This window comes from Pongo abelii, chromosome 9 (assembly GCF_028885655.2).
Source record: "Pongo abelii isolate AG06213 chromosome 9, NHGRI_mPonAbe1-v2.0_pri, whole genome shotgun sequence".
NCBI lineage: Eukaryota > Metazoa > Chordata > Mammalia > Primates > Hominidae > Pongo > Pongo abelii.
The window spans coordinates 92,177,216-92,191,426 of record NC_071994.2 but is presented as its reverse complement, the minus strand read 5'-3'; the positions used below and the strand labels follow the sequence as shown (position 1 = coordinate 92,191,426).

The 14,211-nt window shown below is 42.3% G+C and overlaps 1 pseudogene; it reads left to right on the top strand.

Annotated features, from left to right (window-relative positions):
* Positions 1–7,851: 7,851 nt before the first annotated feature.
* On the top strand, positions 7,852–9,864 carry LOC129048730 (ankyrin repeat domain-containing protein 33B-like; annotated as a pseudogene).
* The last annotated feature ends 4,347 nt before the right edge of the window (positions 9,865–14,211 follow it).

Here is a 14,211-nt window from a genome sequence, read left to right as displayed (position 1 = left end):
ATAACAATCCAGATGATAGAGAATGGAAAATTCTATAACAGAATGTAATAGCTACGTCTCCTAGCACAGCGGCTTATGTGCTCTAACAAAGACCACGAATTTGAAACGATTCAGAAGGTGCATTTCTCTCACATGTTTGTACCAATATAGGAGTTGGTCAAGAAGAAGACTGACATCTTCAATGGGTGAACTTTACCTCTGTGTGCAGGAAACTTCCATTTATTGCCATGTCCCATGCAGCAGGAAAGCTGGAAGAAAAGTAGGAGGGACAAGAGTATTTGGCTTTAAGGAAATCACCTGGTGTTTTTCACAATGCATTTATTCCCGTCCTATAGGTTCAAAATTAGGCAGGTGGGACACCAAGTTGTAATGTATCTGGGAATGCTGTTTACACTCTAAACCATATTTATTCTTATCATTTGATTCAGAAAACAAATTCAATGACTGGCACAACTGAAAATAACCCAAGAGATTTGTTCAATGAAACAAAGCTGAACCTCAACCAAATAGATAAGCTGCTGCCTAAGGTTAGCACCAGTTCTTAGTATTCAAGAGTGAGTAAACCCTGCTTTTTACCACTGTCGAGGTGTCCAGGGTTGTCCTTTTTAGAGCCTGGCTAGCTGAGGGTTATGTGGCAAGAAACATCTTATTTGTATTTTAGTCCCTTAAATGAATGATTTTGATAGGAATGATTCTCCAAATTTTGAAAATACTTATCAGAAATATTCTCTTATTCCTTCACTCTATACCACATAGACTATAATAAACTGTCTCTCTTCTGCCTCCACACATTTCATGCAGAACATTAGGGGTTAGCGGAGAGAAAGCTTACCACCAGCTTCTTTCGGACTCGCTGCTTTTTTCCAAGTGATCTGAGGTGATAAAATTACTCACCTTAGGGCTCCAACCCAGCACTCCTTTCTGATTTTCACCTATGTTTTGTGAGCTTTTCTGTTGATGCTAAAACTCTATGCAACAGTCAAATTCTCATAATTTACTTACATTATTTGTTGCTAGATTTCAAGGAAAAATTTATTCCTGACATTCTTCTAATTTAGCTCAGATTCACTTTGGCAGAAAGACAGAATTAGCTACTTTACGATCACTTAGTATTTGACTCTGATTTTGGAAGATGAAAAAGTTTTTGCGTCTATTTACCATATTTTCTTAGCCATTTAACCAAGATATTTTTATTCTATTGATTCTCCTAGAAATATTCACTTTATTTATTCCCTTCACCTGTCAGAATTTATGTTAGAATATCACCAAGACTTACTTACAATTGAAATAAATCAAAGAGAGACCACTAAGAACATTGTCAATCATTAATATATAAATCTTGAACTTCCTGAAATTTTTATCCCTAAAAGAAGTTATTTATCAATAGCCTGGTTACAGTTTTTTTTAATACAAGGATTTTCACTCTTCTATAGTACAAAAAGTAAAAAATGATAAAGAGGATAACTTGAAAAAAATAATCTAACAAAACTGAGACATATTCTTGACTAGCACCTTATTTCTGTACTAAATTTAGGAGACATGTAAATGGCAGGTTTCCTAAGTGAAATAAGACAGACACACAGAGAAATATACTTCATGGTCCCACTCATATTTGAAATCTATTTTTATAAGTTCAATACATTAAAAAAGGTGGTTACATTGGTGGGAAGGAAATAGGTAAATGAAGGGCAAAAAGTTGTAAAGGTGCAGTAATGTAGAATAAATGAATCTGATGTACAACCTGTAGGTATATTAGATAATCTTGTATTGTTTTTGGGAAATATTCTGAGGGACTAGATTTTTGGTGTCCTTATCATAAAAAGAAGCAGAGCTAAGTGATATGATCGATTTGTTAATTTTCTTCATTATACTAATCATTTCCTTATGCACATGTATCTCAAAACGACATATTGTGCACCTTGAAAATATAAAATAAAACAAATTAAAAAATAAAGGTAATTTTGTTCTTGCATGTAAGCTGAAAATAAGTGAAGACTGGGTCAGTAATAACATTGCTTTGCTGAATTAAGAGAATTCTAATAAAATATTTTCAGTTGGGAAGCTATCTGTATTAAATAAAATTGATCTAAAGCTGGTTACAGTGGCCATTCTTATAATCCCAGTGCTTTGGGAGGCCAAGGCAGAAAAATCAGTGGAGGCCAAGAGTTTGAGGTCAGCCTGGGCAACATAGTAAGACCTTATCTCTACCAGAAAATAAACAGAAAATTAGCCTTGAGTGGTGGTGTGCACCTGTTGTCCCCGCTTCTCAGGAGGCTGAGTTGGGAGGATTGCTTGAGTCCAGGAGTAGAAAACTGCAGTGAGTTCTGATTGTGCCATTGCACTCCAGCCTGGGTGACAGTGTGAGAACTTGTCTCAAAAACAGCAACTAATTGTTTTTTGTAGCCATTTTATCTGAAAGGTATAATTCTTTCTTCTGCAATTAATAACTCTGCATATGTCTAGGCCAGCTATATCAGGTAGAGCTTGTCCTCTAGTGCTTATATCTATAAAACAAGTAAGACAATTATAAGGAGGCTCTAAGCAAAACAATTTTTTCTCATTCTGGACTTTGAGGTCTTAATTCTTTAGACTAATTTTCAGTCTCAATAGTGGATATCACCCTGAAACTTAATTTGTCCAAACACCTCACATAACCTGAGATTTTACAAAGCATATAGTTCACAGGATCAATACGTTCTTAGGCCTTAAAATCTCCAGGCATTCAAGGATGCTACTATGTGGAAACTCAGGCCTTCTACTGCATTATTGAAGGAGCACATTTGAGACTCACAGCACTGGTTACAGGAGTCTCTTTACAGGTCTGGACAATGAGTAATGTCAGTCCAGATAATTCTGAGGAAGGCTTTCTGCCTTGTTATGAGGAGGATAATCACTGGAGACTCTAGACAAGTTCCCAGTCATCATTCCAGCATTTAGTTGCTGTTTTTGTAATCCCAGCATTTTGGGAGGCCTAGGCAGGTGGATCACTTGAGGTCAAGAGTTCATCAGTATTTTGTGTTTACTTAATTTAATTCAATTTTGAAGGCTTAGATTTGGCATAATGGTTTTTAATTATTTCTATTCTTTGTGCATTTACATGCATTTTATAAGTAATTTTTATTATTTACAAAATCAGAACATTTTGATCAACAAAGAAAATGACTAAAATATCCATAATCAGGATAATTCTAATGCCATCAGAAACATCTTGTAACAAGTGAAAGGTGAGGGATCTGTGAACATGGCCTAATCATGTTAGGCCCATTCTAGAGAGCAGGTCTAGGTAGCAGAGGGCAGGAATCCAGAGTAGATTGAATCAGGGCCTAAACAGAAAATGTAAAGCCAGAGTATTTTTTTTGGAAACTTATAAACTTTACATGTGTTAATTTCTACCAAATTTTTGATGTTTGAGACTATAACAGGCATAACTTACATTCCAATAAATACTCACATCACAGCAAATTGATGTCTACCTGTTGATGATCTTAAAGACAAATAATACAAGAAGATTTTTCTATTGAAGAAAAAAACATTTTAGATATGTTCTGAAACAAACTATGCAGAGATAGACATTAAATCATTACTTTGCCCAGTGATATGGTCACATTTTTTCTCTATTATTTAAGGAATGATACATAATTGTATATGCTGTAGAGGTGTAATAATATTTCATCCTCATGGATGCATGGGGCTGAAATCTCTTGGTTTCCTTTTTTCTGTATTTTCTTGGAAGAAGAGCAAATGAAGTGAATAATTGGGCCACAGAGCCTCTGTCCCTCATGGTACTCACTAATATATTTTTTTCCTTGTCAGTGGATAATGCTCTGAGCACGGAAATGACTCCTTGCTATATAAGCCTTTCTGAGGATGTGAGACATGTGATATTTGGAGATGACCATCTCAGTGCACCCATGGATCTCCAGGGAGTGGAGAGCTTTGCTGTGTGGGGAGCGCAAGCATTCACCTCCGGCAAGCATTACTGGGAAGTGGATGTGACCCACTCCTCCAACTGGATTCTGGGAGTCTGTCGAGATTCCAGGACAGCAGATACCAGTATCGTTTTTGATTCTGATGAAAGACTTTTTTCAATTTCCTCAAAGAGGAGCAATCACTATAGTCTCTCCACCAACTCTCCACCTTTAATTCAGTATGTGCAAAGGCCTCAGGGTCGGGTTGGGGTGTTTCTGGATTATGATAATGGATCTGTGAGTTTTTTTGACGTTTCTAAAGGTTCTCTTATCTATGATTTTCCTCCTTCCTCCTTCTCTTCCCCTCTGAGGCCTTTCTTTTGCTTTGGTTGTACATGAAAAGTTGGTTTCATGATGATTTGTTGTGACCTCCCATATATGAGGCAAATAGTGTCCTAAGACCCTATGTGTGAGAGCCTGTGAGCTCATTGTAACTTCATGGAATGTAATTACTTTATGGTTATAAATGGGATAACCACCTTGAATGTGTACATTCATTAATTAAGCTATTTTAATTAATAAATTATTGTGGAATCTTTACTAGAACATCGATAATGGCTTTTTTTGTACAAGTTTTGTTGAGATTCATTCACTTACTGTGAAAGTCATGTTCTAATGTACTTAATTCAGAGATTGTTAGTACATCACACTTGAGCAGCCATCAGAACTCTCTTACCACCTGGGCACTTTTATCACTTCCAGAAGAATCCCAATACCCATTAACATTTATTCTCCATTCACCTTCCCCCATTCCTTCAGAACACCTAATCTACTTTTTATGTTTTTGCATTCAGGTAAATAAAATCATACAATGTAAGTTCTTTTTTAAATCTGATTTCTTTTTCAGAGAGTATGTTTTCAGTTTGTATATACTAAACCATTTGTCTTACTTGTATATTTGAACCAGGCTGGGGTAGAAAAATGAACTGGTGGATATCTTATCTTACAAAGAATAAAGAAGTGTGCTTATTTTCTTTCTAAGTCTGAGCACGTTAAGTTGACCTCACAGACTTTATTATTTCTCAACATCCTAGTTATTAATCGCATTTCAGCTCATGCAACAGTTTTTCAGTGCTGGGTTGCTCTGCTATTACATCTTCTCGAGTATATTATATCAGATTATAACATTCAGAAAACTCTTACACTTATTACTACAAGATTGAAAATTCCAAGGGGGCAATGGCAGTATTTGTCTTCTTTGCTAATATATTACCATTATCGAATGTGATTTTTAGAATAGATTACACAATAAATAAAATGAATTAATGGATAAGTAGAGGAGTTAATATGTATAAATATTATTCTAACATTGAGAAACTTTTCCAAAATGTAAGTAACAAAATAGGATAGAACATACTAATGAATAGCTATCAAAAGATAAGAAATAAATTGATTTTCAGATTGATATCAAAGATAACACTATTATGTTAGGGTTTAAAATAATTGTAGCATAATTTTTATAGGGTTGATTTCAATTGTCTTAGGTTTTTTAATATAAACCATTGAAAATGAAGGTTCCTATATAAGATGATGGGGAACAGGAGCAGGACTTAGAATAGTGGAGACTGGCCTTAAACTGACATATAAATTTAATTACTAAGCATAAAGTGGTATAAACCTTCTTATGCAGTAGAAAGAACAAAATTAGTTTACACTTTAAATAAGAATCCAGATGATACAGAATGGAAAATTCTATAATAGAATGTAATAGCTACGTCTCCTAGGGCACCGGCTTATCTGCTCTAACAAAGACCACAAATTTGAAACGATTCAGAAGGTGCATTTCTCTCACATGTTTGGACCAATATAGGAGTTAGTCAAGAAGAAGACTGACATCTTCAAAAAGTGCATTTTATCTCTGTGTGCAGGAAACTCCCATTTATTGCCATGTCCCATGCAGCAGGAAAGCCAGAAGAAAAGTAGGAGGGACAAGAGTATTTGGCTTTAAGGAAATCACCCGGTGTTTTTCACAATGCATTTATTCCCACCTATAGGTTCAAAATTAGGCAGATGGCACACCAAGTTGTAAGATATATCTGGGAATGCTGTTTACACTCAAAACCATATTTATTCTTATCATTTGATTCAGAAAACAAATTAATTGACTGGCACAACTGAAAATAACCCAAGAGATTTGTTCAATGAAACAAAGCTGAACCTCAACCAAATAGATAAGCTGCTGCCTAAGGTTAGCACCAGTTCTTAGTATTCAAGAGTGAGTCAACCCTGCTTTTTATCACAGTCGAGGTGTCCAGCGTTGTCCTTTTTAGAGCCTGGCTAACTGACGGTTAGGTAGCAAGAAACCTCATACTTGTATTTTAGTCCCTTAAATGAATGATTTAGATAGGAATGATTCTCCAAATTTTGAAAATACTTATCAGAATTGTTCTCTTATTACTTCACTCTATACCCCGTAGACTGTAATAAACTGTCTCTCTTCTGCCTTCACACATTTCATGCAGAACATTAGGGGTTAGCGGAGAGAAAGCTTATCATCAGCTTCTTTTAGACTCGCTGCTTGTTTCCAAGTGATCTGAGATGATAAAATTATTCACCTTAGGGCTCCAACCCAGCACTCCTTTTTGATTTTCACCTATGTTTTGTGAGCTTTTCTGTTGATGCTAAAACTCTATGCAACAGTCAAAGCCTCATAATTTAATTACATTATTTGTTCCTAGTTTTCAAGGAAAAATTTATTTCTGACATTCTTTTAATTTAGCTCAGATTCATTTTGCAGAAAGACAGTATTAGCTACTTTATGATCATGTAGTATTTGACTCTGATTTTGGAAGACGAAAAAGTTTTTGTGTCTATTTACCATATTTTCTCAACCATTTAACCAAGATAATCTTATTCTATTGATTCTCCTAGAGATACTTAATTCATTTATTCTCTTCACCTGACAGAATTTACATTAGAATATCACCAAGAATTACTTACAATTGAAATAAATCAAAGAGAGACCACTAAAAACATTGTAAATCATCAATCCAGAAATCTTGAACTTTCTGAGCTTTTTATCCCTAAAAGAAGTTATTTATCAATAGCCTGGTTACAGATTTTTTTATGGAGGCTGAGGCAGGATAATCACTTGAACCAGGAGGCAAAGATAGCAGTGAACAGAGATCATGCCACTGCACTCTAGCCTCAGTGACAGACTGAGTGAGACTCTGTCTCAGTGAATAAATAAATAAATAAATAAATAAATAAATAAAATCACCTCCTGAATGGAGGGTGAAAAAGGAGTATAACATGAGGACTTGGGGGGAAAACATGCATTAGAAGAACATACTTAACTTGCCAGTGGAAGGTGAAATTCTAAATATCTGAGAATATTTTTGAGAACTATGTTTAATTCTCACTATAGAAAGATGTACCCTTTGAATGACATTAAAAATTCACTAGAAGAGTGAAGAATAATAGTTAAAATGTCACATAAGTAACAAGAGTCTCAAAACATAAAATGTTCTAAAAGTTTAAAGTCCGTATTTGAGATAGAGGAGAGAATAAATAATAGTTAATTAATTAGACTTTAATATGTGAAAAGACTTTTCTAAAATCTTCCATAATAATTGAAGATATAAATTACAATAATTAAAATTTACAAACGAATAAAAGCATTAAAATGAATTGTGACAATTTTAAAAAAAGGTAAAGTTGAAAATTATTTAATTTTTAATCCCAATTATCCGAAAGTGATTTTATCAATGTCCTAAGAAAATTAAAATAAAAACAAACTTAACAATGTAAAAGAAGGGAAGTTTCCGCCGGGCTGGGGGCGGGAGCTAGGGCTTCTCTGGGGACTCAGTAGTGAGAAGCAGGGACCTTGGTGTTCGCCAGGCTTTCTGGGACAGTGCCGCGATCCCCCGCCCACGCCTCCAGCATGGTGCTGCTGGCTGGGACCCGGCCGCAGGGTGGCGGGGCGCGCTGCATGATCCCACCACCACCATCCCCACTCCTAGGCGCACAGGTCGAGGAGGACCGCACTGACTCCAAAGAGTTCCAGGACTTCTCCAGTCTGCCGGACACCCACAGCATCGCCTCTGATGACTCTTTGTACCCTTTCCAGGACGAGGAGGAGCACGGCGTCGAGGGCATGGAGAGCGTCCTGGAGGAGGGCATCCTGGAGGCGTGGGGCAGCTGCAGACGCTGGTGCGGTGTGGGGTGAGCTTTAAGAAGGTGCAGGAGACATACCATAATGGCTGGACCGGCCTTATTGTCGCCTGCTACCACGACTTTGTGGATATACCGTGATGGCCTTAGCTGAGTACCCCCACATTGATGTCAACTGGCAGGACAGGGAGGGGAACGCAGCCCTAATCATAGCTGCACAGGCAGGAGCTGCCTCTGGCCCCATGGGTACAGTTGCCTTAGACACTGGCTCTCAGCCCTGCCCTTCCTGCGTCAGCATCCCCTGGGCTGGTTGGTTCATTTGAGCTTTAACACAGATCTGGTGGAAACACAGGCTGCCAAGCCCTGCCCCTGGAGTCTTTCTTTGAATAGGCCTGGGGTGGGGCCCAAGAATGAGCAGAAGAGCAGGTTTCCTGGTGAGGCTGATGCCGCTGGCCCAGGGATCCCACGTTGAGGACAGAGGGCTTTGAGGTTTTCATGGCTGATGATGGCCAGGAACCCTTCTCAGTAGGCATTGAAGACCAGCAGAGTCCCAGACCCCAGGAGAGATGTCGTCAGACGGACACAGAGGCATCACGGAATTAAAGTGAAAATGAAGAAAGGAGCTGAGCATCTGTTTCATGACTTTCCTGCGCTGTTTTACTAAAGAGCCTGCTCTGGCCCAGTCAGGGCACGCTATCATCACCAACTACTTGTTGAACTATGTCCTGGGTCTTGACCTTGAAGGATGCACGCGTTCGGGTTGAAAGCCGCCATGCAGGGTCGAACCGACCGCATCCGAGCCCTGAGCTAGCAGGGGCGGGTGTCCACACGAGGGTCCCCGCCGTGGGATGTCGCCAGAGGAGTGGCCACTTACACGTCCGCCTCATGCAGAGGCTCCTGGAGCGCCCCTGCCAGGAGCGGTTGGGGGAAAAGTACCAGCTTGAGCTGCCTCCGCTCCACGAGAGGGCGCTGAAGCCCGAGGGCTCCAAAAACTGCCTGCAGAGGGGTCAGGGACTGCGAGCTGTCCGCGCTGACGCCGCGCTCCGTGCGAGGCCCAGAGGACCCGGGCGCCCTGGACCCCATGGTCAGGATGACCACGAGCCTCTAACAGCCCGGCCCGTGGCCCTCGCGTGCCAGACCGTGTATCCCGAGAGCACCCTGTGCGTGGGAAGAGGCGGCTGGCGGTGCAGGAAATCCTGGCGGCGCAGGAAATCCTGGCAGCGCAGGAAATTCTGGCGGCGAGGCGTGGGGTCGGTGGGGCGCAGGGGGCGGCGGGGCGCAGGGGGCGGCGGGGCGCAGGGGGCGGCGGGGCGCAGGGGGCGGCGGGGCGCAGGGGGCGGCGGGGCGCAGGGGGCGGCAGGCGCAGGGGGCGGGGGAAACGGAGTGCGCAGAGCTGCTCAAGCGGCCTGGCCTAGGGGCGGCGGGCTCCCGGGAGGGCTCCCCAAGAGCCTGCCTCCCACCTGCCCCGCTGCCGGGGTCCTGGGGCTCTGCCGAACCCGCCGCGTGGAAGGCCAGCCTCCTGCCCCTGCAGCGCCTGCGGCGGAGCAGCTGGCGGCCAGGCATGGTGGTGCCCCGGGTCCGCCTCAGCAAGGCACCCGCGCCCACCTTCCAGCCCAAGAGGCCAGCTCGGAAGTGCAACACCAAGGACAGCGGCCATATGCGGATACCCAGGTGGCCTAACAAGGTGGCCAAGGAGGAGAAACCGGAGGCGGAGGAGGCCGAGAAGAAGCGCCAGGCCAAGGTGCAGGAGAAGCGCCCGCTGCCCTGGTAGAAGAGGACGTGAGAATCCGCGGGTGCTTGACACGGGGTTTGAGGGCAGGGCGAGGCCGCGTGGCTGGGCACCATGGCAGCTCCCGGGACCACCGGGCCGCGTGTATTTCCACGCTGTCTCTCTAGGATGCTCCCAGGAAGGGCCTGGGGGAGCCACATCGATTCGCCTGACACCAGCCACCCTAGCAATCAGTACACCTAGAGGGCATGTTGCCTAAAAGGCTCCCTTTAGAGAACCTCCATTAAGATGTTTTTGAAGATCAATTTATTAGGCCGGAGGCGGTGGCTCACGCCTGTAAACCCAGCACTTTGGGAGGCCAAGGCAGGCGGATGTCCTGTGGTTGGGAGTTTGAGACTAGTGTGACCAACATGGAGAAACCCTGTCTCTACTAAAAATACAAAATTAGCCGAGCATGGTGGCACAACTACTCGGGAGGCTGAGGTAGGAGAATCGCTTGAACCCTGGAGGCAGAGGTGGCAGGCAGCCAAGATCGCGCCGTTGCACTCCGGCCTGGGCAACGAGAGCCAAACTCTGTCTCAATTTAAAAAAATAAATTTATTAAAGGGTATTTTCTGTGTAATTTTGTATTTTTAATCGTTATCCAATTTGCCAATTTTTACAAGTTGTAGGACCCCTTGTATCCAAGGCAGTTTTAATACACTTGCCTGAAGACCTTTTATTTAAAATACTGTTTCTAGCAATAAATATTTATGATATCTGTAGGAGTTTACACAGAAATCATGGGATTCTCTCCTTTTGGGCTGTTTGCTTTGATCTTTTCTTCTCATCATGGGTGCACGTGCACACTGCATGTTTTTATTAATTAGATTAAGTGATGCCGGATATTTCTATTTGTTGGAGGGATTGACTCGTTCAGCCACATGATCAAGTGAGACAGAGAGATCAGATTTTATTGTATCTTTTTAAAAAGTATTATCCATACAGTCATATATTGGGGAAAAACTTTTATCGTCAAATTATAAAACAATGCAAAAATAAGCATGTATGTATTGCTAGAATTAAACTCATTTTAAGCAAGGAGTTTTAGATAAACTGGATACAAAATCTTTAATATATTAAAAAAAGATGTGAGAAAAACGTGTCATTTGATAAAATGGGGGTAATGTAATAAATGGTTACCAGAAATACAAAATTAAGCCATATATGCTCTTCAGTAAGTCGAATCCAGGCATCCTTAAAATATAATAAAGGATGCAACAAGAGTAAGGAGCCCAGAATGATGCAAATTACAGGAATGGGGAGGAGGTGATGTTTAAAACAAGCAAAGAGAATGCAATGGGAAGCAAACTTGTTTTAGGCAAATTCTCCTGGAGTGGACCAGGCAGCCTTCTTTTCCAGACTCAGTTCAAAAGAGTCCCTTATGTGGATATTTCTTTTATTTTCCTTTGAGGACTGCACTTGGTGTTTAGTTCAACCTCATGCGGACCTCATGGAATTTCCAAGATGTGGGGCGTTGGCATTGTGGCATCTTCCTGCTACATGTACCTAATTCACAGCATTACCAAGTCACCATAAGCCCTACCCTCACCTCTGTCAGCTGAGGACCCAGCCAGGCAGTGCCACATGGTCTCCCAGGCACGCTTCTCCAAGCAGGCTATCCCTTCTGTGAAAGTTCTCAAGGCACTGGTCCAGGGAGATGAGCCCTGGGCCTGTCCTAAAGCTCCATAGGTGACTGCACTGCAGCCCACATGGAGAGCTGCAGCTCTAACACAGGGATTTTGAGAGGCCTCAGTCACCTTTAAGTGGCCACTTTGCAGAGCTCCCACAAAGGGCTCCACCTTCCCAAGAACGTCTAATTGTCATTGGAACAGCCAGAGTTAGGCAGCTTCTGCTCGGGTTGATGTGGCATCTGACCCTTTGTGGGTCGCCAGGCATTCCTTCCTGTTTCCGCCGTGGGAAGTTAAAAATCACTTAAAAATCAAACTCGGGTTTCAAGGTGGCCGAATAGGAACAGCTCCAGTCTACAGCTCCCAGCGTGAGTGACGCAGAAGATGAGTGACTACTACATTTCCAACTGAGGTACCAGATTCATCTCACTGGGGCTTGTTGGAGAGTGGGTGCAGGACAGTGGATGCAGCCCACCCAGCGTGAGCCGAAGGAGGATGAGGCATCACCTCACCCAGGAAGTGCAAGGGGTCAGGGAATTCCCTTTCCTAGCCAAAGGAAGCTGTGAAAGATGGCACCTGGAAAATCGGGTCACCCCCACCCTAATACTGTGCTTTTCCAGTGGACTTAGCAAATGGCACACCAGGAGATTATATCCTGCATCGGTTCAGAGGGTCCCATGCCAACAGAGCCTTGCTCATTTCTAGCACAGCAGTCTGAGATCCAACTGCAAGGCAGCAGTGAGGCTGGGGGAGGGGCGCCCGCCATTTCTGAGGCTTCAGTATGTAAACAAAGCAGCCTGGAAGCTCAAACAGGGTGGAGCCCACTGCAGCTCAAGGAGGCCTGCCTGCCTCTGTAGACTCCACTTCTGGGGGCAAGGCATAGCTGAACAAAAGGCAGCAGAAACCTCTGCAGACTTAAATGTCCTTGTCTGACAGCTTTGAAGAGAGTAGTGGTTCTCCCAGCACAGAGTTTGAGATCTGAGAACCGACAGACTGCCTCCTCAAGTCGGTCCCTGAGTAGCCTAACCAGGAGGCACCCCCCAGTAGGGGCAGACTGACACCTCACATGGCCACTTACGCCTCTGAGATGAAGCTTGTAGAGGAATGATCAGGCGGCAACATTTGCTGTTCAGCAATATTCAGTGTTCTGCAGCCTCCGCTGCTGATACCCAGGCAAACAGGGTCTGGAGTGGACCTCCAGCAAACTCCAACAGACCTGCAGCTGAGGGTCCTGACTGTTAGAAGGAAAACTAACAAACAGGAAGGACATCCACACCAAAACCCCATCTGTACGTCACCATCATCAAAGCTCAAAGGTAGATAAAACCACAAAGATGGGGAAAAAACAGAGCAGAAAAACTGAAAATTCTAAAAATCAGAGCACCTCTCCCCCTCCAAAGGAGTGCAGATCCTCACCCACAATGGAACAAAGCTGGATGGAGAATGATTTTGACGAGTTGAGAGAAGAAGGCTTCAGACAATCAAACTTCTCCCTGCTAAAGGAGGAAGTTCCAATTCATTGCAAAGAAGCTAAAAACCTTGAAAAAAGATCAGATGAATGGCTAACTAGAATAACCAATGTAGAGAAGTCCTTAAATGACCTGATGGAGGTGAAAACCATGGCCCGAGAACTATGTGATGAATGCACAAGCTTCAGTAGCCAATTCGATCAACTGGAAGAAAGGGTATCAGCGATTGAAGATCAAATGAATGAAAGGAAGTGAGAAGAGAAGTTTAGAGAGAAAGGAGTAAAAAGAAATGAACAAAGCCTCCAAGAAATATGGGACTATGTGAAAAGACGAAATCTATGTCTGATTGGTGATGAAAGTGACGGGGAGTATGGAACTGAGTTGGAAAACACTCTGAAGGATATTATTCATGTCTAAAACCTTAAATGTAAATGTCTAAAACACGAAAAGCAATGGCAATAGAAACCAAAATAGACCAATGGGATCTAATTAAAGAGCTCCTGCACAGCAAAAGAAACTGTCATCAGAGTGAACAGGCAACCTAGAGAATGCGAGAAAATTTTTGCAATCTACTCATCCGACAAAGGGCTAATATCCAGAATCTACAAAGAACTCAAACGAATTTACAAGAAGAAAACAAACAACCCCATCAAAAAGTGGGCGAAGGAGATGAACAAACACTTCTCAAAAGATGACATTTATGAAGCCAACAGACACATGAAAAAATGTTCTTCATCACTGGCCATCAGAGAAACGCAAATCAAAACCACAATGCGATGCCATCTCACACCAGTTACAATGATGATCATTAAAAAGTCAGGAAACAACAGGTGCTGGAGAGGATGTGGAGAAATAGGAACACTTTTACACTGTTGGTGGGACAGGAAACTAGTTCAACCATTGTGGAAGACAGTGTGGCAATTCCTCAGGGATCTAGAACTAGAAATATTATTTGACCCAGCCATCCCATTACTGGGTATATACCTGAAGGATTATGAATCATGCTGCTATAAAAACACATGCACACGTATGTTTATTGTGGCACTATTCACAATAGCAAAGAGGTGGAACCAACCAAAATGTCCAATAATGATAGACTGGATTAAGAAAATGTGGCACATATACAACATGGAATACTGTGCAGCCATAAAAAAGGATGAGTTCGTGTCCTTTGTAGGGACATGGATGAAGCTGGAAACCATCATTCTCAGCAAACTATCACAAGGACAAAAAAACGAACACTGCATGTTCTCACTCACAGG